This window comes from Equus asinus, chromosome 25 (genome assembly GCF_041296235.1).
Source record: "Equus asinus isolate D_3611 breed Donkey chromosome 25, EquAss-T2T_v2, whole genome shotgun sequence".
In the NCBI taxonomy this organism is placed as follows: domain Eukaryota; kingdom Metazoa; phylum Chordata; class Mammalia; order Perissodactyla; family Equidae; genus Equus; species Equus asinus.
This window is the reverse complement of record NC_091814.1, coordinates 11,093,675-11,113,021: the sequence shown is the minus strand read 5'-3', so window position 1 is coordinate 11,113,021 and position 19,347 is coordinate 11,093,675. Positions and strand designations below refer to the sequence as shown.

At 43.3% G+C, this 19,347-nt stretch overlaps 1 long non-coding RNA gene across 1 annotated transcript; it reads right to left on the bottom strand.

The window, feature by feature from the left end:
- Positions 1–12,536: 12,536 nt before the first annotated feature.
- Positions 12,537–17,079, bottom strand: LOC139042054 (uncharacterized). Its single transcript, XR_011498262.1, has 3 exons — positions 16,946–17,079; positions 16,154–16,230; positions 12,537–12,668 (listed from the first exon to the last, which is right to left on the bottom strand). It is a non-coding gene; the product is annotated as an uncharacterized lncRNA (long non-coding RNA).
- Positions 17,080–19,347: the final 2,268 nt, after the last annotated feature.

Genomic DNA, 19,347 nt, shown 5'->3' with positions numbered 1-19,347 from the left:
GCAGTATGTTTCGTGCTGTGGTAAGGTATATCAGGGGCTATGTGGGTACAGAGAAGAAACTCCTAGCCCCACCTGGCAGGAGCTTTGGGGAGCAGTTAAGAGAGGCTTCTAGGGAGGTTCTCTCCTGATTTGAGTCGATAAAGGTGAGTAGGAGTTAACCACGTAAGCAAGGAGGAAAGGGTGTTGTGTGCAGGTAAAAGGTAGGCTTGAAGATCAGGGAACATTGCTGGGTGGTGAGATGGAGCCCTGCTGTGGAGACCCAGCAGGGAGATGCAGGAAGGATACTCAGCTTCTGGTGGCTGGAGCTCCAGGAGCGAGGATGAGGGCTCCGCGTGGTAGGTCGGAACCACTCACTATAAGAGCTCCCCCGTTAACTGGGCCCCCAAGCATACCTGATGATCCTCTTATTTCCTTATCAGTTTCTCATTCTTCCCCAGAATCTGTTTCAAACTTTCTCTGATCTCAAACCACCAATCCCTTTACCTCTCAGAGAAAACAGCAATCGTAAAAAACTCTTCCCTTCCTCCCATCTTTATGTCGACAACTCCCAGATCTCCTTCTAGCTCAGGTGTCTCTTCTGAACTTCAGACACTCATGTCTACTTGGGTAGTCAATAGGCACAAAATTTTCCATGTCAAAACCAAACCCCTCTCTCCTCCCAGATCTGCTCCTCCCACAGCCTTCACTATCTGAAAAAAAGACACTTCCACCATCCATTCAGTTCCTAAACCAGAAATTTGTCCTTGTCTCCTTCCTCTCACATTTTCTTGTGTCTAATCAGTTAGGTTCTATCAGTCTCACCTGTTTATTTCTTGAATCTATTCACATCTTTCCATCCTTGATCTTCAGTATCCCCTCCCCATGCTCACTCTGCTGATTACTATATTTCTTATTTCACTAAGAAAGTAGAAGCAATGAGAAGAGAATTTCCATATCCCCTCTACCACCAAATCTGCTAACCCGGTTGCAGTGGTGCCCTAAGGCCTTTCTTCCTGTTTCTAAGAATGAACCATCCCTACTCCTATCCAAGGCCACCCTCCAGCTTGGCATTGACTCCCACAATTATCTTTTTTCTGCATTGTTAATTTTCTCTTCCTACCCGTTATTGCCATTAGCATACAAATATGCTGTAAAATCTGTCTTACATTTTTTCCTACATCTTTGAACTACTATGCTATTTTTCTTCTCCCCATTACAGCAAAACTTCCGAAGAAAGTTGTTAATACTTGCCACCTCTGATTCTTCCCTTCCTTTTCTCTTTCGAACCAACTATGATTAGGTATTCACCCATACCACTCCATGGAAACAGCTCTTGTCAAAATCATCAAGGACCTCTGAGTGCTAAATCCAATGCCTAATTTCCCGTCTTCTTATTCAGTGTCTCATCAGCAGCATTGGAAATATTCTCTTCATTTGGCTTCCATGACAGATACCTTCATGGTTTTCTTCCAGGTTCTCAACTTCTCCATTTTTGCTGAATCTGCCTTTTTCTAATCTCTAAGTGTTGGAGTGTCTTAGGGCTTAGTCCTTGGACCTTTTCTCCTACACTAACCCCCTAGGTGTCCTCGAGCAACTCTATAGTTTAAAATATTGTTTACACAATGTTTCCTAAATGTATACCTTCAATCTAGACCTTTCCCCTGAATTCTAGTCTCATTTCCAGCTGTCTACTCAACATCTCTACTTGGGTATTTAAGATATTTAATATGTATTAAACTTCCTATTGTTCTTGATAAACTCTCAATTCTCATGCGTCTTCAAACCTACTCTTCCCACAGGCTTCCCCACCTAAGTAAGTAGCACTATTATTCACCCAGTTGCTTGGCCCAGGAACTTTGGAATTACCCTTGACTCCTCTCTTTTTCTCATGTCCTACATCTAATCCATCAGTAAATCCTGTTGTGTCTCTCTTCAGCCTATATCCAGAATTGACCACTTCTCAAGACTTCCATTGCTACTGTCTTAGTCCCAGCATCATCTCTCACCTGGATTATTGCAAAGTCTGTTTTTACCCTTCCCCTCTTCTTTAATTTATTGTCAGCACAGTCGTTGCTTTTAAAACACAAGTCAGGTCATGTCACTCTTCTGCTCAAAATTCTCCCTTGGCTTCCCATCTCAAAGAAAGAGCCAGGCCTCATAATGGTCCTCTCATAATGGTATACCTTTTTCTTGTCACTGTGCTCTAGCCGCACTAGCCTTCCTACTGTTCTTGTGTACCAAGAGGCCCTGAGCAGTGTCCTCACCTCGGGCTCTTTGTACAAGCTGTTCCCTCTCCCCAGAATGCTCTCCTAGGCATTTGCATGGTTACTTCCCTTTCTTCATTCATTGATCTCAGATCAATGTCATCTCAGAGAGGTCCTCCCATATTATCCTACATAAAATATGTCAGACCCTTCCCCTCCCTCTGCCTTCCCTTACTTACATTCTGTCACCTTGTGCTATGGGCTGAATTGTGTCCCCTCAAAATTCAAGTGTTGAAGTCCTAAGGCCTAGTACCTTAGATGTGGTTATATTTCTGGATAGGGCCTTTAAAGAGGTAATTAAGGTAAAAAGAGGTCATATGGGTGGGCCCTAACCCAAAATGACTGGTATCCTTATAAGAAGAGGAGATTAGGACACTGACACAGAGGGAAGACCGTGTGAAGCCACAGGGAGAAGATGGCCATCTATAAGCTGAGGAGAGGCCTCAGAAGAAACCAGCCCTGCCAACACCGTGGTCTTGGACTTCCAGCCTCCAGAACTTTGAGGAAATACATTTCTGTTGTGTACGCCACCTGCTCTGTAGTATTTTGTTATGGTGGCCCTAGCAAACAAATCCCCCTTGTCCTGTCTTTTTTCCCCCTTGTATTTATCAGTGCTTGATGTTACACATCTGTGTGTTTATTTATCTCCCTGACTAGAATGTAAGCTCCATGAAGACAGACTTCGCCTTGTTCACCGATGTGTCCTCAGCATGGAGAATAGTGCCTAGCACATGCTAGTGCTCAAACATTTATTGAAGGAATGAACACATCCCCTCTGCCACTACTCTCCGGGGCCCTTAATCATCTTCTTAGGTGCTTTAGTGGCTTCCTAATGGGTCACACCCTCTCTTGCCTTCTGTTACCCTTTGAGACCTGGCCCCTGCTTACTTCTGCAGCCTCATCCCTCACAGCCTCTCCCACATCCTGCCTGGCGGGACTGAACTGTTTGAGAAAAGGAAGTCCCGCTCCTCTGGCTTCTGACCCTTGGCACACATTTTTCCATCCCCTGACCCCCGGCACACCCTCCCTCTGCCCGTCTAATCCCAGCTCATCTTGAGGCATCCCTTGTTTCTGTTTGTCCCCTCGATAGGGGGCTGTCTTGTGTCCCTAGAGCCAAGTACAAGGCTTGTCACAAGGTGGACTTTAGCAAAGATGTGTGGAATGGATTCTGAACTCCCTTGTTTCTGCCTGGTACAGGCTTCTTCTGTGCACTCTTCCCACTCACCACCAGGGGGAAGCATGGAGTAAAGGAAAACAAGGCGTCTGCTGGGTTCAAGTTCTAACATAGAATTTGTTTATTTGTGACACTGGGACAGGTGTTTCTGAGCCTGTTTTTCCTCTAATGGAAAATGGATAGAATTGTACCTACTAGTTAGGGTTGTTGTGAGAATTAATTGAGTAAATGTAAGGGCACTTAACTGTTCTTTTTGCACTTTCTTCCCACTAGATTCTTAGCTGTGACAGGTTCCCTCAACTAGAGGGGCCCTTTGGGAAGGCTCTTCTCAGTCGCCCTCTCTGCAGGCAGTACCTGCTCCCAGCCTGCCCTCACCGAGGGGAGTGTGGACAGGGGAACCCTGGCTCCCTTGCTTACCAGTTGTGTCTCTGAGCAAGTCACTTAACTTCTCTGAGCTTGGTTTCCCAACTATAAAACAGGGATGTAAACATTTGCTTACCTGACAATTTGTCCTGAGGATGATGTGAAAAGCACTTCATAAACTCCTAACCTGCCCCTGGCCTTGACTCCTTTCTCTTAATGCTTTTAAAATGAGTGCTGTTAAGGTTAAAATAATTTCCGGGGGTGGGGGAGCATCTCACCCTCGCATGGTAAAGTGAAGGGCCTCCTAGGGTGGAGTAGCATGATAACTCCGCGTCCCCCCATAGCTGGGCTTGCTTCGGTAGGTTGACTTCATCAGGAACTCACCCGACAGACTCTCCTGGGGGCCTCATGGCTTGTCTTACTCAGAACTCTTGGCTGTGGCAGGCACTGGGATGAAGCAACTGTCATTAGACAAGGGTAGTCACTGCTATGTGCTGACGGCCCTTTAATAGTTTCTTGTAGATAGTTTAAAAGAACAGCAAGGGGATCAAAACTCTGAAGTGCCTACCTGGAGAAAGGGAGGAAGAGAGAGTTCCCATCCACCCCCCAACCCCAGTCCTCAGAGCACTGAGACCTGGCATGCTGACCTGTTTGTGTTTATGGTAAGAAACTCAGATTGTTGCAAGTGGTACCTGGCACCCCTTTTCCTCTGGGATCCTCTAGGGCACTGCCCATCTACCTGCAAAAGAGGCTGGGAGGGATTAAGAGCAACTGCTTTGTTTGCCATATGCCAGGGAAGTGTCGTTCTTCAGCACTGAGGCTAAAACTGTGGTTCCCTGTGTTCCCTGGGGCTGCCAGGGAAAGTATGAGTCCCTTCTGCTGCTGGGAATTCTTTGCGGGGGGGGGCTAGCTACTCTGTTCAGACCCTGCCCTCTAGTGGCCAAGGGGACCGGCCATGCAGTCCTGATTTTCCCAGTCTACCCTGCCAGCCTCTAGGAACCTGGTCCCTCTCTAACGGTGGGTGGAGAGAGAGCTGTAAAACGCTTTCCCCAATTATAAGCCAGTCTTCCCTTGACTCCTTTCTTTCTACCTGGCTTTTGAAATGTATGCTTCCCTGAAGGTGGGGGTGGGAGGTTCGCATGGCCCACAATCTCCATTTCTGAAGCAAAGATCCAAACTAATGTCTGAGAACTTGAGAAAGCACTGGTCTTAGAGTCATGAGCTGTGAGTTCAAGTCCTACTTCTGTATGTACTGTCTGTGTGACTTTGGGCAAGTCCGTGAACTTCCTGTCAACAAACGTGTATATCCTCATTTGTAAAATGGCACTCTAATATAGTGCCTCCCTCACAGAATTATCCCAGAGATCACCACGTGGATTAGGTATGTAAAGCACTTCATAATGTGAAAAGTGCTATACAAATGTAAGGCATTGCTCGTGTTCTTGCCAGAAAAGCCTGTTTGTGGCTCCTTCTGAGGGTTCCTCAGGCAGCTGGGGCAGTGGGCGCCCAGTCCTGGATGGTATGCCATTGGTAATAAGATCCTGGTGCCTGTTTTCAGGGTGCTTAAGCCACTTGTGGGATGGTGAAAGAGGCACCTACCTTGGAGTAAAGAGCTGGGGTTTTGAATTCCAGCTTTACCACTTTCCTGGGCCCTGTGGCCTCAGGCCACTCTCTCAACATTGCAGAGACTCTCTTTATCTGTATATCGAGGATGATGTTACTCTCTGCAGGGGGAGGTGGTGAGTAGTAGAGAATGTTAAGCAAAATAACTACATGAAAGGATCTGGAACATGGTAGCTGCTCAAGTACAGATTTTGAATCTGCATCTTCAGGTATTTAGGGCTGGCTTTAAGAAAGGAGAATTCAGCAGCTCACTATATGCCAGAAGTTTGAGTCACTCCTTGTGGTACAGGGATTTTTAGAGAAGGGAAGTATGTGCTTTGAAATCAAAGGTACGGCCTTGGTAAACCAGTAAAGGAAGTGTGCTGTCAGGTTGGGGCCAGTGGTGGTGGGGCTGTTTATATTGGTAGGAAGGCAGGGCATTTTTCTCTGAGGCAGGCTTCCCACAGAGGAAAATCTGGATTTGAGAGAGATTAAAAGTCTCAAAGGTAAAGGAAAGATGTAAGGAAATGGCCCACACTGAATCACTGCAAAGGACAGTATTCATCAGAGAATTAATTTGGAAGGAAATAGAGTGTGAAATAGCAGCAAGGCTTTCAACTCTGGGCACTGTGGCCTTAGAAACCCAGTCAGCGCTTCAGAGGCTTGCCAAGGCCTAGGCTGGGAGCTACCTCCAGAAAAGCAGCCAGGGGATGCCCAGAGACCACAAATTGCTGAGCTCGGGAGGAACTGATTGAGTGTGTAATTAAGGGGAGGGTTGTATAACACTTGGGTAAGTAGAACTTGATGGGGTCAAACCAGCAGGGCTTCTGGGAGATGAGAGAGCAGTCCCTGGAGCTATTAGTAACTGATGCCAGATGCATTAAGTTAGACACATCTTACCTGGGCCTTGTGGAGAGAAGGATGGAAGAGGCCAGGAAGGGGAAAGGTTGAAGGAGTGATTGCTCCCTAGATCAAAGTGTCCCCAAATGCTCAATACCTTAGTGGTTCAGTTCCAGGAGTGAGGTAACATTATGGAACAATGGGGGAAATACCCAAAAACTAAAGATCAGAGAGGCTGTGACTTGGCCAAGATCACATAGCACAATGAAGTTGTAACAGGTTTTGAATACTGATTGTGCGTGCAGAGTGTGTCTTGTGTACCACACTGATGGTGACAAATGGAAGGGAACTACTCAGAGTGTAAAGGGGGCATCTTTTGATCACGTGTAGAGATCAGGAAAGGTAATCATTTATAAGATATTTGTGTACAAGTTGGGTATGTGTAGGCTGGATACTGAAACAATTAGGCATATTCCTAACTAGTTGAATTCCTATATCCCAAATCCCTAGTGTTCCCTAGTAAGCAAGCCCCACGTGACAGGCCCCCTGCCCACCTCTCCAGCCTTATCCCCTACCTCTTGCTCTCCTCTCAGATCTTGAGATGTTGGCTCCTTCTTGTCATTCAGACCTCAGCTTAAATGTGACTCTCATATGGGACTATTTCCTTATGTGTTTATGTGTATGTTTAATTCAGCATTTATTTTTGCAGAGACACAATAGAAGCCCAGTGGTTAAACACACAGGCTCTGGAGCCAGACTGCCTCGGTCGATGCTCCATCCTTTAGGAATTGTATGACCTTGAGCAAGTGACTTAACTCACCTGTGCCTCGGTACACTTACTCTGTAAAACAGGAAGAATGATAGTAGTTACTCATAAAATGCTGTGAAGAGTAAACATGTACAGTGTTTAGAACAATGCCTGCCGTAGAGGACATGCTCAATAAATGGTGGCTATTATTATGATTATCATTATCCTCTGTCTCCCCCGCTGTAATCAGCAGGAACCTTGTCTGGTTTGTTCACTGCTGTGTTTCCACAGCACATAGATCATGACCAGACACATAGTTGGGCCTCAACACATATTTAATGAATGCATTTGCTGAATTAATAAAGTAACTAATACAGCAGTCAGTCATTCTTCAGGAAGGTGTTTTGTGCTGTATGGTAGGCCTCTGCTCTTTTGGGAGTGTTTTTCAATGGTTTGCATGAAAATACAACTGAATAATCAGAGAGAGTACAGTCTGGTCACATTTACTAAACACATAAAACTGGGAGAAATAGTTTATTGAATGACTGAATGAATGAGTGAATAAATGAGAAGTGTGTTAGATATGTCCATGCTGATATCTCTTTTTGGATCCTGGGCCAAATATTATGAGATGAAACTTACTGGGGATAAATACTGAGTTCTTGATCTCAAAAGCAATTGCCCATAACAGGACAGGGGTTGTAGTGAGCATTTGTTCAGTGTGAATCAATAGTATGATGTGTTCCTCAAAATTCTAAATGTGCTGTGGCTGCCCTGGTGCCTGGAATGGAGGTTATGGTCCTGTCCCACCCTGCACAACTCAGAGCACGCCCAGGGAACTGTGCTCAGATCTGAGTGCCAGTCTTGATGGCAGAGATAGACAAACATGTCAACTGGAGAAGGATCATCAAGGGGGGGATCAAAGGGGCTGAGGGCATATCAAGTATTTTTATTTTTGTGGGCCCTGAGGACCACACTCAGACCAGTATGTAAGTTACAGGGACATGTAGACTTTAGATCAATATAAGGAAAATCTTTGAAATAATCAGAGCTGGCCATGGATGAATTGGGCTACCTTGGAGGGTTCCTGTCATTGGAGGATTTTGAGCTTATGCTGGCATTTAGCCAGAGTATTGTAAAGGGTCATATGCCAGCCAGGTGGTTGGGGTAAATGGCTTTTAAAGTCTCTACCCACCCTGAGAATCTGTGGTTCTATGATTCCAAGGCATCTTTTGTTCCCTGTGAACAGTCTGAGTCAGAGGCAGGCCTCATTTTGCTTTTCATGTGGTCACGAATAGGATTTGGTCCTCTAATTTGATGGTTCTGAACTTTAAAGAAGGAAGGGGGAAGTGCTTGAGAATCTAGTGACCTCAGTATAACCCTGTTAAAAGGGTTACTACCACCACCTTGGGCCAGTTGGGCTTTGGGACTCCAGGAAATAGTAGCTCTTGAAAACATCTTCTTGCTGCTGTTACCACCATTCCATCTTGGAATTTCCACTCTGGTGTGTCTTCTTCTAAGGCTTTTCTGTGCCACCCTTCAGTGCCCAAGAGAGCAGCAAGAGGGCTCCCTGGGTCTCCCTTCTGAAAGAAGAAACACAGTTTTCAGCTCCGGCTAGAACCTTCCAGCCAGCACATTTTGTGAGCTTTTGAATTTACTCACTAGACCAGCCATTTCATATCTTCTCTTTGCACTGTGAGCCCTGGGGTGAATCTCAAAAATGCTCTGATAACTCAGCTTGTACTAGGCATATGCACATATGTTATCTGAGATCAATCACACAAAAATTCTGTGACATCTAAATGTAAAGCAGCTGGCTCAGAGAGATCAAAGTCATTGATCCAGGGAGAGGCAGAAGCAGGACTCAGACTCCCATCTTTGACTTTGGGGTCAGCTTGGGTTTCTCCCCATATTCCCACATCTGTTCCCTGGGATGTGGCTTTCCCTTTGTTTTGTCTCCACCACAAGTGATCCCTTCTTCCTTTCACTTTCTGGTATCTTCCTTTCTCCAAAACTTACCTCTACCTGTGCTCTGGTTCCTTTCCTGCTTTTTGTGGTCTTCCTCCCAAGGATGGCAGGAGTTATCTTGTATCCTCAATCCCTCCCACTCAATTGCTTTCTTCCTTTCTGTCTTAAAATAGTAATATTTTCATTATCTTAAACTTTCTTTATTTCTGCTTTCCTTCTAGCTGACATCCTATTTCTCTTGCCTAGTACTGCCAAACCTACTGAGTGTGTATAACTCAGCATCTCCTTGTCTCTTTCACATCCAAACCCTTTCCCCGGATATTTACCCTTGCAATCTGGCTTCTATTTCTTTTACTTCACTAAAACTTTACTCTGGGAGACAAAAGCATCAATCAATGAATTTCAAGAACCACTCTTAGTGTCCTCACCTTTCTTGATTCCTCGGTAGCATTTGGGCCTGTGAACTACCTCCTATTTCTTGAAAGACACTCCCCTACCCTTTCAGGATTTATGCTACTCTAAACGTTCATAGCCATTCCAGTGACTGATTCTTTTTTATCTGAACAACTATTTCCTCTTTAGTTACATGAGAGAGATGGGCTAGATCATTTCTAAGTTTTCTTCCTATTCTATGAATTTCAGTGTCTTTTGCTGGAACTTCTTCCCTGCTTCTTACTGTGCCAATCCTTCATGACTTAGTTCTTAGTCCTCCACTTGGCTCTTTCTTCTCTCACTTCCATGGAGAGATAATCCATACTCACCTCCACATGGAGGAAGTCACACCTCCATAGCTAGTCCAAACCTTTCATTCTTCTGCCCCTTATCTCTAACTGTCCACACATAGATGCCACATCATCACTTCATACTCATCACTTCCTCAACTCCCAGCTAGCACTTCTCCCCAACTTCCCCAAGTTTTACTCACGATACCAGAGGCTTGAGTGAGGTGGGTTAAGAGGGGAAGCTAGGGCCTTTTAAGCTATATTCTGAGAAAATAATGAAGAAGCAAAAATAGGCCCAGTATTTGGGGAAAAGGATTTAATAGAGGAGAGAGACAAAGTGAAACCATTTAACTCCAAATCTTTCTCTTTCCTAATAAGTCTTTCCTAACAAAGGAACCAATCTTCAAGCTAAAAATGGCCAAAGAAACATTATTGGGAGGGATTGAAACCTTAGAGAGGTGAACACATGGCTCCTGGTTGCCTTTAATGAATTCAGGTCTTCATATCCGGATGAATAATACCCTGAGGTAGATAAAGAAGTTATAGATATTACTTCAGACAGTAATGGGTGAGAAATTAAGATATTCTCAGATTTTGAGTCTCAGAGAGCCAAAATACAAAGGCATGAACATGTGGTCCTGGTGTTTTACAACCTATGAAATGATAGACTCCAGGATCTGTAGACCAAGAGCTCCTTGGCCCCCAGTAGAATCTAGAGTGGACTCTTAAACAAAAAACGTCTGTGAGCACTTCAGAAAGAAAGCAGTAATAATCATTAGGAATCAATAGTTAGTTGTTTAAACTATTTGTTTTCTGTTTGGGTTAATAGACCAGTAGGTCAAAGATTCCCAAGAAATTTGATAAAATCTTTTCGTTTAGTGTATGTTTCTCTGTCTAACATGGCGGCAGCTTCCTCTTCTTCTTTCATATCATACCTGTGCTTGAAATCACTTGTTCAGTGTCTGACTTCTTCAACAGACTGTGAGCTTGGTGAGGGCAGGTGGGACCATCCCTGACCAATTCACTGCTTTACCCATAGTGCCTAGCTTTGTAGGTACTGATTAAAAGAATAAATAAAAGAATTAGTTACTTAATGAGTAGATGAAAATGTGAGCTGGATGGTAATAGACTTATAAGTGATTTCAAAAGTACATTTAAAAAATTAATAAATTATTGAATTGATGTCAGTGTAAAGATTAGCTCTAACTCTAAAACTCTTAGAAGAAACCATAGGGGAAAGCTTTATGACATTGGATTTGGCAGTTATTTCCTGGATGTGACACCAAAAGCACAGGCAAGAAAAGAAAAAACGGATAAGTTGGACTTCATAAAAATTTAAAAACTTTTGTGCATAAAAGGACATTATCAACAGAGTGAAAAGGCAGCCCATGGAATGGGATAAAATGTTTATAAATCATATATCTGACAAAGTATTGATACCCAGAATATATAAAGAACTCCTACAACTTCATGCACACACAAAACAACCCAATTCAAAAATGGGCAAAGGACTTAGCATTTCTCTAAAGAAGATATACAAATGTATACAAATGGCTCATAAGCCCATGAAATGATGCTCAATATCATTAGTCAACAGGGAAATACAAACCAAAACTGCAATGAGATAACCAAAACCACGAGATAACACTTCACCCTTGTTAAAATGGCTGTTATTTGAAAAATTCAGAAAATAACAAGTGTTGACAAGGATGTGGAGAAATTGGAACCCTTGTACATTCCTGGTGAGAATGTAAAATAGTACAGCCACTGTGGAAAACTGTATGGCAATTCCTCAAAAAATCAAGCTTAGAATTACCAAGTGATCCAGCAATTCCACTTCTATAGTTAAAGAAGTTAAACAGGCTAAAAGAAATTAAAGCAAAAAAAAAAAAAAAAGCAAACAAGTTAAAGAAGGGACTCAAACAGATATTTGTACACCTATGTTCATAGCAGCATCATTCACAATAGCCAAAAGGTAGAAGTAACCCAAGTGTCCATTGACAGAGGAATGGATAAACAAAATGTGGAATATACATACAATGGAATATTATGTAGCCTTAAAAAGGAAAGAAATTTTGACACATGCTACAACATGGATGAACCTTGAGGACATTATGCTAAATGAAATAAGCCAGTCACCAAAGGACAAATATTATATGATTCCACTTACATGAGGTACCTAGAGTAGTCAAATTCATAGAGATAGGGTAGAATGGTAGTTGCCAGGGGTTGGGGGGTAAGAAATGGGGAGTTATTGTTTATTGGGTACAGAGTTTCAGTTTTGCAAGATGAAGAGTCTTGGAGATGGATGGTGGTGATGGCTGCACAGTAATGATGCACTTAATGCCATAGAACTGTACACTTAAAAATTACTAAAATGGCAAGTTTTATGTTATATATATTTTACCATAATAAAAAGAAAAGGGTAAAAAAAAAAAGGTAGCTCTAATTGTGAGCTTTATTTAATTGTGAGCTCTAATTGAGGACTTTATTCTGGGCCCTCACTTGGATGAAAATCTTAACAGCTTGTTTTTGATACAAAAATTAGAGAGAACCAATACAGATAACATTAGAACAAGTTTCTAAGGACTTTAAGATTCTGGAATAATAGATTGAAATTAATATTGAAATTAAAGAGGAATAACTAAAATTCTGAATTCAGGATAAAAAAGGAAAAAATATACAGAATTAGGGGAAATGACTCATTTTACATGAAGAAGATCTTGGGGTTTTCATTTTCTAAAATTCCAAAGTAACCCCATAGCAGAGAAAAAGGTAAACTTTTGCCTATTAGCAGAACTGTGTTCAGTTAAAAGGAGGGGACAGTCTCACTGTGGTGCTCTGTGCTGATCAGACAATACTGGGGCACCAAACACTGTCTTCAGTTCTTGGTACTGTACTTTCCGGGAGCGTATAAACTGTAATAGAGCAGGAGAAAACTGTGAGGGCTGTGAGGGAACTTGAAGCCAGATCTCATCGGTCTTGCTTGATGGACCAGGAGACTTAGCCTGGGAAAAAGAAAATTAAGAGGGACATAGTAACATGTGAAACAAGGACCGTGATTATTCTGTATTTACTCCTAAGGGCAGAATAGAGATAGACAAAAAGCTGAAAGAAGCCTGAGTCATTGTGTGGCAGAATATGCTAAATAGTAAAACCGATGAGAGTCGGTAAAACGGCCTTCCATTACTGGATGGCCACCTGGCAGGAATACTGTAGAGCAGCAGGTTGGAACTTTCCAACACCATGATTCTCTCTTCTTTCAGTTTCTCAGTCACAAAATCTTGGCAGCATGTTTGACTCTTTCCTCTTCTTTTCCCCAATATGTAATGAAGTCTTGGGGGTTCTTCCTTCACAGTTGTCTTGGCTTTACCCTTCACTCTCCATCACCATTGGCAGCAGCCTCACCTCCTCAACCCTAGATGACTTGTGCATGCCGCCAGTCAGCTCTTCCAGTTTTTGGGCTGCTCCTTTTTTCAATTCATTCTGCACACCCCAGCCAGGCTCATTTTATAAGATACTATCTTGTCATGTAATTCCACTGATCAATACTAAAGAGTGGTTTCCCACTGCTTCCCATAACAAGATGAAATTTCTTTTCTTGGCTTTTGGGGCCATTCTTCTTTTCCTCTCTTTTCAGTTTCACATTCTATTACTCAAACAACTATTTGGTTAAGCTGTTCCCTTCAATGTCAACTGGCCTGATTGTCTTCATCTGTTCATTCCCTTTTCCAGTCCCTTATTTGTGTTGTCCCTCTGTGAGTCCCCCACCCCCAGCTTTATCATAGGGACCGCCTCATATACCACAACCACTACAAAACCTTTCCTGGCCACCAAACTCACACTAATCCTTCCTTTCTCTCATTCATTTACAAATATTTACTGATCCCTCTTAGAATGCAGACACTGCTAGATGCTAGTGAACAGGGATGAGCAAGAAAATTCGGTTCCTGACTTCATGGAGTGGGTGAGATAGAATAAATAATTGGTATAAGGGACAGAAACAACATGTTGTGATACAAAGTGATGGTGTATGTGTGTGTTGGGGATGGGTGGGTATTTTGATGGGGTAATCAGAAAAAGCTTCTCTAAGAACGTAGAAAATAAGCTGAGACCTGAAGGATGTGAAGGAGTGAGCCACTGGGAAGGCTGGAGTCAAGAGTATGCTGGCGCAAGGAACCAGTGTGTGTGAGTCCCGAGGCAAGAAAAGCTCACATTTTGGAGATACTGGAACTAGAACGGTTTGGCTGGAGCATAGCGAGAGAGGGGAGAAGAGCAGGAGGGGGAACTGGAGACGTGCCTGGGGCCTGGGAGGTCATGTTGGAGATCTTAGATTTTATACAAATTATACTGGGAAGCCATTATAGAGTTTTAAGGAAGGAATTGATGTATATGATCTATACTGTTTAAGATCACTCTGGCCACTCTATGAAAATAGATGGAAGGAGAGCAAGAGTGGAAGTAGAAGTTAAGAAACTAAATGTAATAGACCAGGTGAAAGATGTAACTTGAACTAGAGTGATGGAGAAAAGTTGATAGATTTAAAATGTTTTGGAAATAGTCATAAAAGGATTTGCTGATGGCTTTACATTCTTTATGTAAGAATGACTCCCACATATCCAACGTGAGAACCAGGTGGATGGATGTGTGTCATTTACTGTGACGGGGAAGTGGGGAATGGAGAGTAGACTTGGGGGAAATTCAGAAGTTTAGGACTTGTTAAGTTTGAGGTGCCTATAAGACACTCAAAAGGCAATATCAAGGTGCCAGTTGACTATGTGAGTCTAGAACTCCTCCAAATAGGCTGAGAGGAAGATAGAAAATCTAGAGTTACCAGCCTCCAGATGTTTCGTGATTTGTGACTGGATGAATTAGAAGAGTAAGCAGAGGCAGAGGACCAAGCCTCGGGCATGTTCGTATGCTGATGGGAATGACCTAAAGGAAGGGGAGAGATTAATCCTACAGGAAGAGGGTCAGAGGTGTGATCACCAGACCCATAGCTTCATTCTCTGCGGTCCTAGTCTGTCTTTCTTGGAGAACTTAGTAATTATTTCAATATGGAATAATTTTAGTAATTATTTCAGCACGGTGGTGCTGAGAATATTCTGCAGTCACTGCTAGTACCATCTCTTCAGTTAGACGCAGGCTCCTTGTGAGCAGATTATGCTTTCCTTGTACTCCATTGTGACCAGCAGGTATGTGCTCAATGCTTCTTGATTAAATGGTCTTAAGACCTTCTTATACAAGTTCTTGCTAAAACCAGGGATTCTGTCCCACGTGTTAATGATCATTTCTTTCCTGGGCCAAGCAATGCCTGGTGCATACTTTGTATGGATGTGATCTTTGCATTTCCTTATTGATATTATTACACTTTTAAATAATAATGATTATATTTTAAAGGCCTTGCAGGCACTAAGTACAATATGAATGAAGAGAATTCTAGGGATTCCCCAGTTTGATTGACAAGGAAAAAACAAACTAATCTTCATGGCAGTATGTTGACATTTCAAAACTGGCATTTAATTATTTATACACCTTAGTATATTAAAGGTATATATACACTGTATAAGTAAATTTGTGTGTGTGTGTATAAAAATTGTTAATACCTCAACTACTGACAGCTAGAATAGAGGACTTCACCAAAGCCTGGGAGACCTTTTGCAGTTTGGAGAACAAAATAAATCACAGGCATCCGTGATGCCCTGTAACCAAATACATTTTGACTGAACACAGTGGTGATGACTCAGTCTCTAGCAAGGTGCTGGGTCCAGCCCAACTCCATTTGACGCTGAGAACCGAGCAGCCAGAGGCCAGCACGCCAGACCTCGTAAGGCACAGCTGAAAGCACGTGCTTTGATCAGCCTGAAGCCTGGGGATGGGCAGGAGTCTCCAGGGAAAGCAGCTCACCGAGGAGCTGTGGGGTTTCTCTGTTGGGAGCGGGGAAAACCAAAGTTCCTGGAAGCTGGGTAAAGGTGAGAAACAAATACAGGGTCTCAGGAATCTTTAACAGAAAGAAACTTAGGCCATGGCAAGAAAAAAAAAGTCTTGAAAACTGAAATCCACTCTCAACACTAATGAATTAGACACTGAATACCACTGAGGTTTGTAAGTTCTTCCTGCTCTCGACCCTAGCTCCAGACATTGGAGAAAGGAAGTGGGTGGCCAGCTCAGAGCTGTGGGCAGGTTGTCCGGTATGAAGAAGCAAACCTTCTCACCACGCATCAACCCAGTCTCCCCGAGTCCTATCCCATGCCGTCTCCCTTGCCCCACCACAGTGAAGACCTGGACTTTCCTAGGGCTGGGTTTTTCTAATATGTTCTTTGGAACCCCAGGGACCTTCATAATTGCTTTGGGCTCTGAGGGGTATTTTGCAAGGAAGACTAAGTTCTTGTGTGTTTGGTGAAATAACTGAATTTTTCCATGCTTTAAATACGTGTGAGGAAATCATTCCTGAACCTTCTCTCTATCTTCTCTTCTATGATCATGTACTCACCTTCTTCCTCTAGCAGTACTGGTTGCCAGGCACAACTAAGCACTGAGCCCGAAAGTTAACAGTGGAAGTGTGGTCACCTACAGGCAGAAAACAGATGGAGTCTGTTACAATAACCTGGATAAGAAGCCCTGTTAAAGAGAGAGAAACAATTTTTTTTATGCAATTTTCATAGCGTACCTTCTTTTTAACCTAGTTTATTATTTAACTCCCTCTGATAAAAAAATGCTTGGCCACAAACTGGTTTTTGTGCTTTATAAACTGTTTGCTTTAAATGTGTCATTAAAATTTTACCACCAAATTAAGATTCCGTGACTTTTCTTAAATATAAGTGTTTGGGACTTGGAAAAAAATGACTGGTCTGCATTAGAGAAAGTGGCAGTAAGTCTCAAGTTACTTAAACAGCAGGGGAAATACACCATTTGATGTTTTCTAAAGCAAAAGAAGAGTTTGTGAGTTTAAGCATTTTGTAGAATCAGCAAGTTTTTGCAAGTGATCTTCCTGTGGCTCTCTTGCCCCACCCCCAGCCTATCTTCCACACCCAGGGCAGTAATCTTTCTGAAGAGCCAATCTGATCACCTGATTCCCTTGCTTAGAACTTTGAAGTTCCAACTCCTTCGTGGGCCACCGGCTTCTCCTGACCTGCCCTCTCTCCCCAGGCTCATTTCCACCTCCCGTTCAGAGCCCAGCCAGTTTCAACAGGCAGGACTTTGCTGCTCCCACTTCCTCTAATTGCCCCCTGCCACCCTCCACCCAGGAAAGGTTCCTTCCTTCAAGAGAAAATTCAAAAATCACCTTTCTGTTGAGGCTTCGCTGTCCCTTCCTCTCTGGAACTCTGTCCGCACTTTGACTATGGTGAGGATCATATTGTACTGTAAGGATCGATTTATGCATGTACTTCCTCTTTCCAGCCTTAGCAGGGTTCTTCACACACAGTAGGCGCTCTAAATGGTTGCTCAATAAATGAGTCCTTGTGTTAAATACAGCCTCCCTCTCCTCTTAGCGCTTTGAAAGTACTCAGGAAAGAAAAAGGAAACGATTAAAGTGGAGACGGCTTCAACGAAACACAGCAACTACCCTGCTTGGGGTACCCCCCCGGCCACTGGGAAGGAGAAAGTAAGAATAAAGACCAGGATCCAAGCCCCACTAAAGCTGCTGTGATTTTCTTGTGCATGACAGCCAGGGCTGGCGACATAATTTATGGGGCACAGTGCAAAATGGAAATGTTGGGTCCCCTATTCAAAGATTATCAAGAATTTCAAAAGGTGACAGCAGAGCATTAAACCCAGCTTTGCATACCCATGAAGCTGCACAGGTTGCACACCAACGAAGCTGGCCCTGATGACAGCAAGAGACTAAGGAGGCTGGGAGAAATTTTAGATCAATTTTTTTAAAGAGTGGCTTTAAAATATGTAAAATTTTTGTTTTAAAATTTATTTTCTCATGCTTCACCCTTCATAAGACACCTACAGTTTGTTTTCATTTATAAGTGTAAATTCTTTAAAAAAGTAAATTACTTTATTTCACATTGTTTTAGGGGGAAAAAACCACATACTCTTTGCTAAAACTTAAATAATGCTATCATCCACACCCCACCACTTACCCCTGAAATGAACACATCATTACTGCATTTCTTCCATTCAATCCAAAATTTGGGAGGAGGGGTGGGGCGGGGGGACTGGCTGGGCTTCCCCGGGATTATGTTAACATGAAACATCTTTATCACCCTTTCACTGATTTTTTAAAAATCTTGCGTCGTTAGTTCTCCATGCAATAGCATCCAGTCTCTCAGATGTGATTTTATTTCATAGCATTCTTAGTAAATTAGAAATTGTTATATTTCAACTCCAAATGAAATTAGTTTATCAAATACCATTGTGATGAATTGTTGTTGGTATATGCTGATAATGTAAATGAATGAAGATTTGCAAAAGGGTCTTTTCAAAACTCAACTACTTTGCGATGGGTAAGCTGGTTTGCACTACTGCAAGTTCTCCAGCAGGGGGCCGCGCAAGGACTGCCACATCCCCAGCGTCTCCCAGCAGGGGTCCACCTGGTTCTTGCTGGCCAGTGTCCCTCCTTCGGACAGTAGCAATGGGACCACACACCATTAGTGACCACAGCGCTCTGAGGTGCAGCAGGAAGCAGGGCTGCCCAAGAAGCCAGACCAGTGGACAAATGCCAGGTCCCAACCTTCCTTAGTGAGGGCTCTCATCTCATGCTCCCTGTGCTTAGCTGTTTCCTTTTTCCCTTCTATATACTTCAAAGCCAGAGAACCTAGGAATATGGCTAAATTCATGAAACAAAATCCTCATTTTAGTGAGCACCTCCTCACTTTGGTTGTCTGGGGCTCATGCCACTGAGAAGACAGGGCTGCTGAAGGTGGAGGAGAACACGGGTATCAAAAACCCTTCTCCGAGAGAAAGAAACATTTACAGGTAAAACTCAAGCTGTGGAACCCCAGCAGGGCCCAATTTGTATAAGTTTGTCTGCAGATGACTCTGCATCTGCCGCTCCTCGCTTGGATTCTCTCACTGAAGAACAAACAGGCACACAGACGGCCACTCACTCAGCTGAAAACGCCTACAACTCAAAGAAGTGCACACACCAGAGCTAATCTAACTGCACAGAAACACCGACAGCTATTCCCTTAGACGCGGACCTTGCGGCATACACACTCATGTGCTGAAGGCATGTGTGGTGGGAAGTGAACTGTGTGGACGGAGCAGGGCCAGCCAAGGGGACACTGGGCAGGCAGCAAGGTGGGGAGGCAGACGGACCACAGAAACCCACGGACTGTCGAAACCCAGGATTTGCAGGTGTAGTAATATTTTTACCTTAACAAGATCCAGGGACATTTCATAGCTTATTCAAATGACTAAAAATATACATTTGGCCCTCTTAATTACTTCACAGCAGTAAATTGGCTCTCACAAAAAAAAACTCCTTTATTCACAAAAACAAAGACCATTAATTGCCTCTAGAGATAAAGGTCAGCAATGGGGACCAGGGCTGCCCTTGTGCCTACAGCTAGGATTTCATCACTGACATAGGAACAGTACAGGATCAGTCTACATGAGCAGGTCTTCCTCAATTCAAGGAATACGCTTCGTCTGCGCAGGCACTTTCCATACTTCCTCTAACCTTCACCTTCTGGATCGCCTCCAATACAAAGGTGCTATGCTGCTGGTCACATG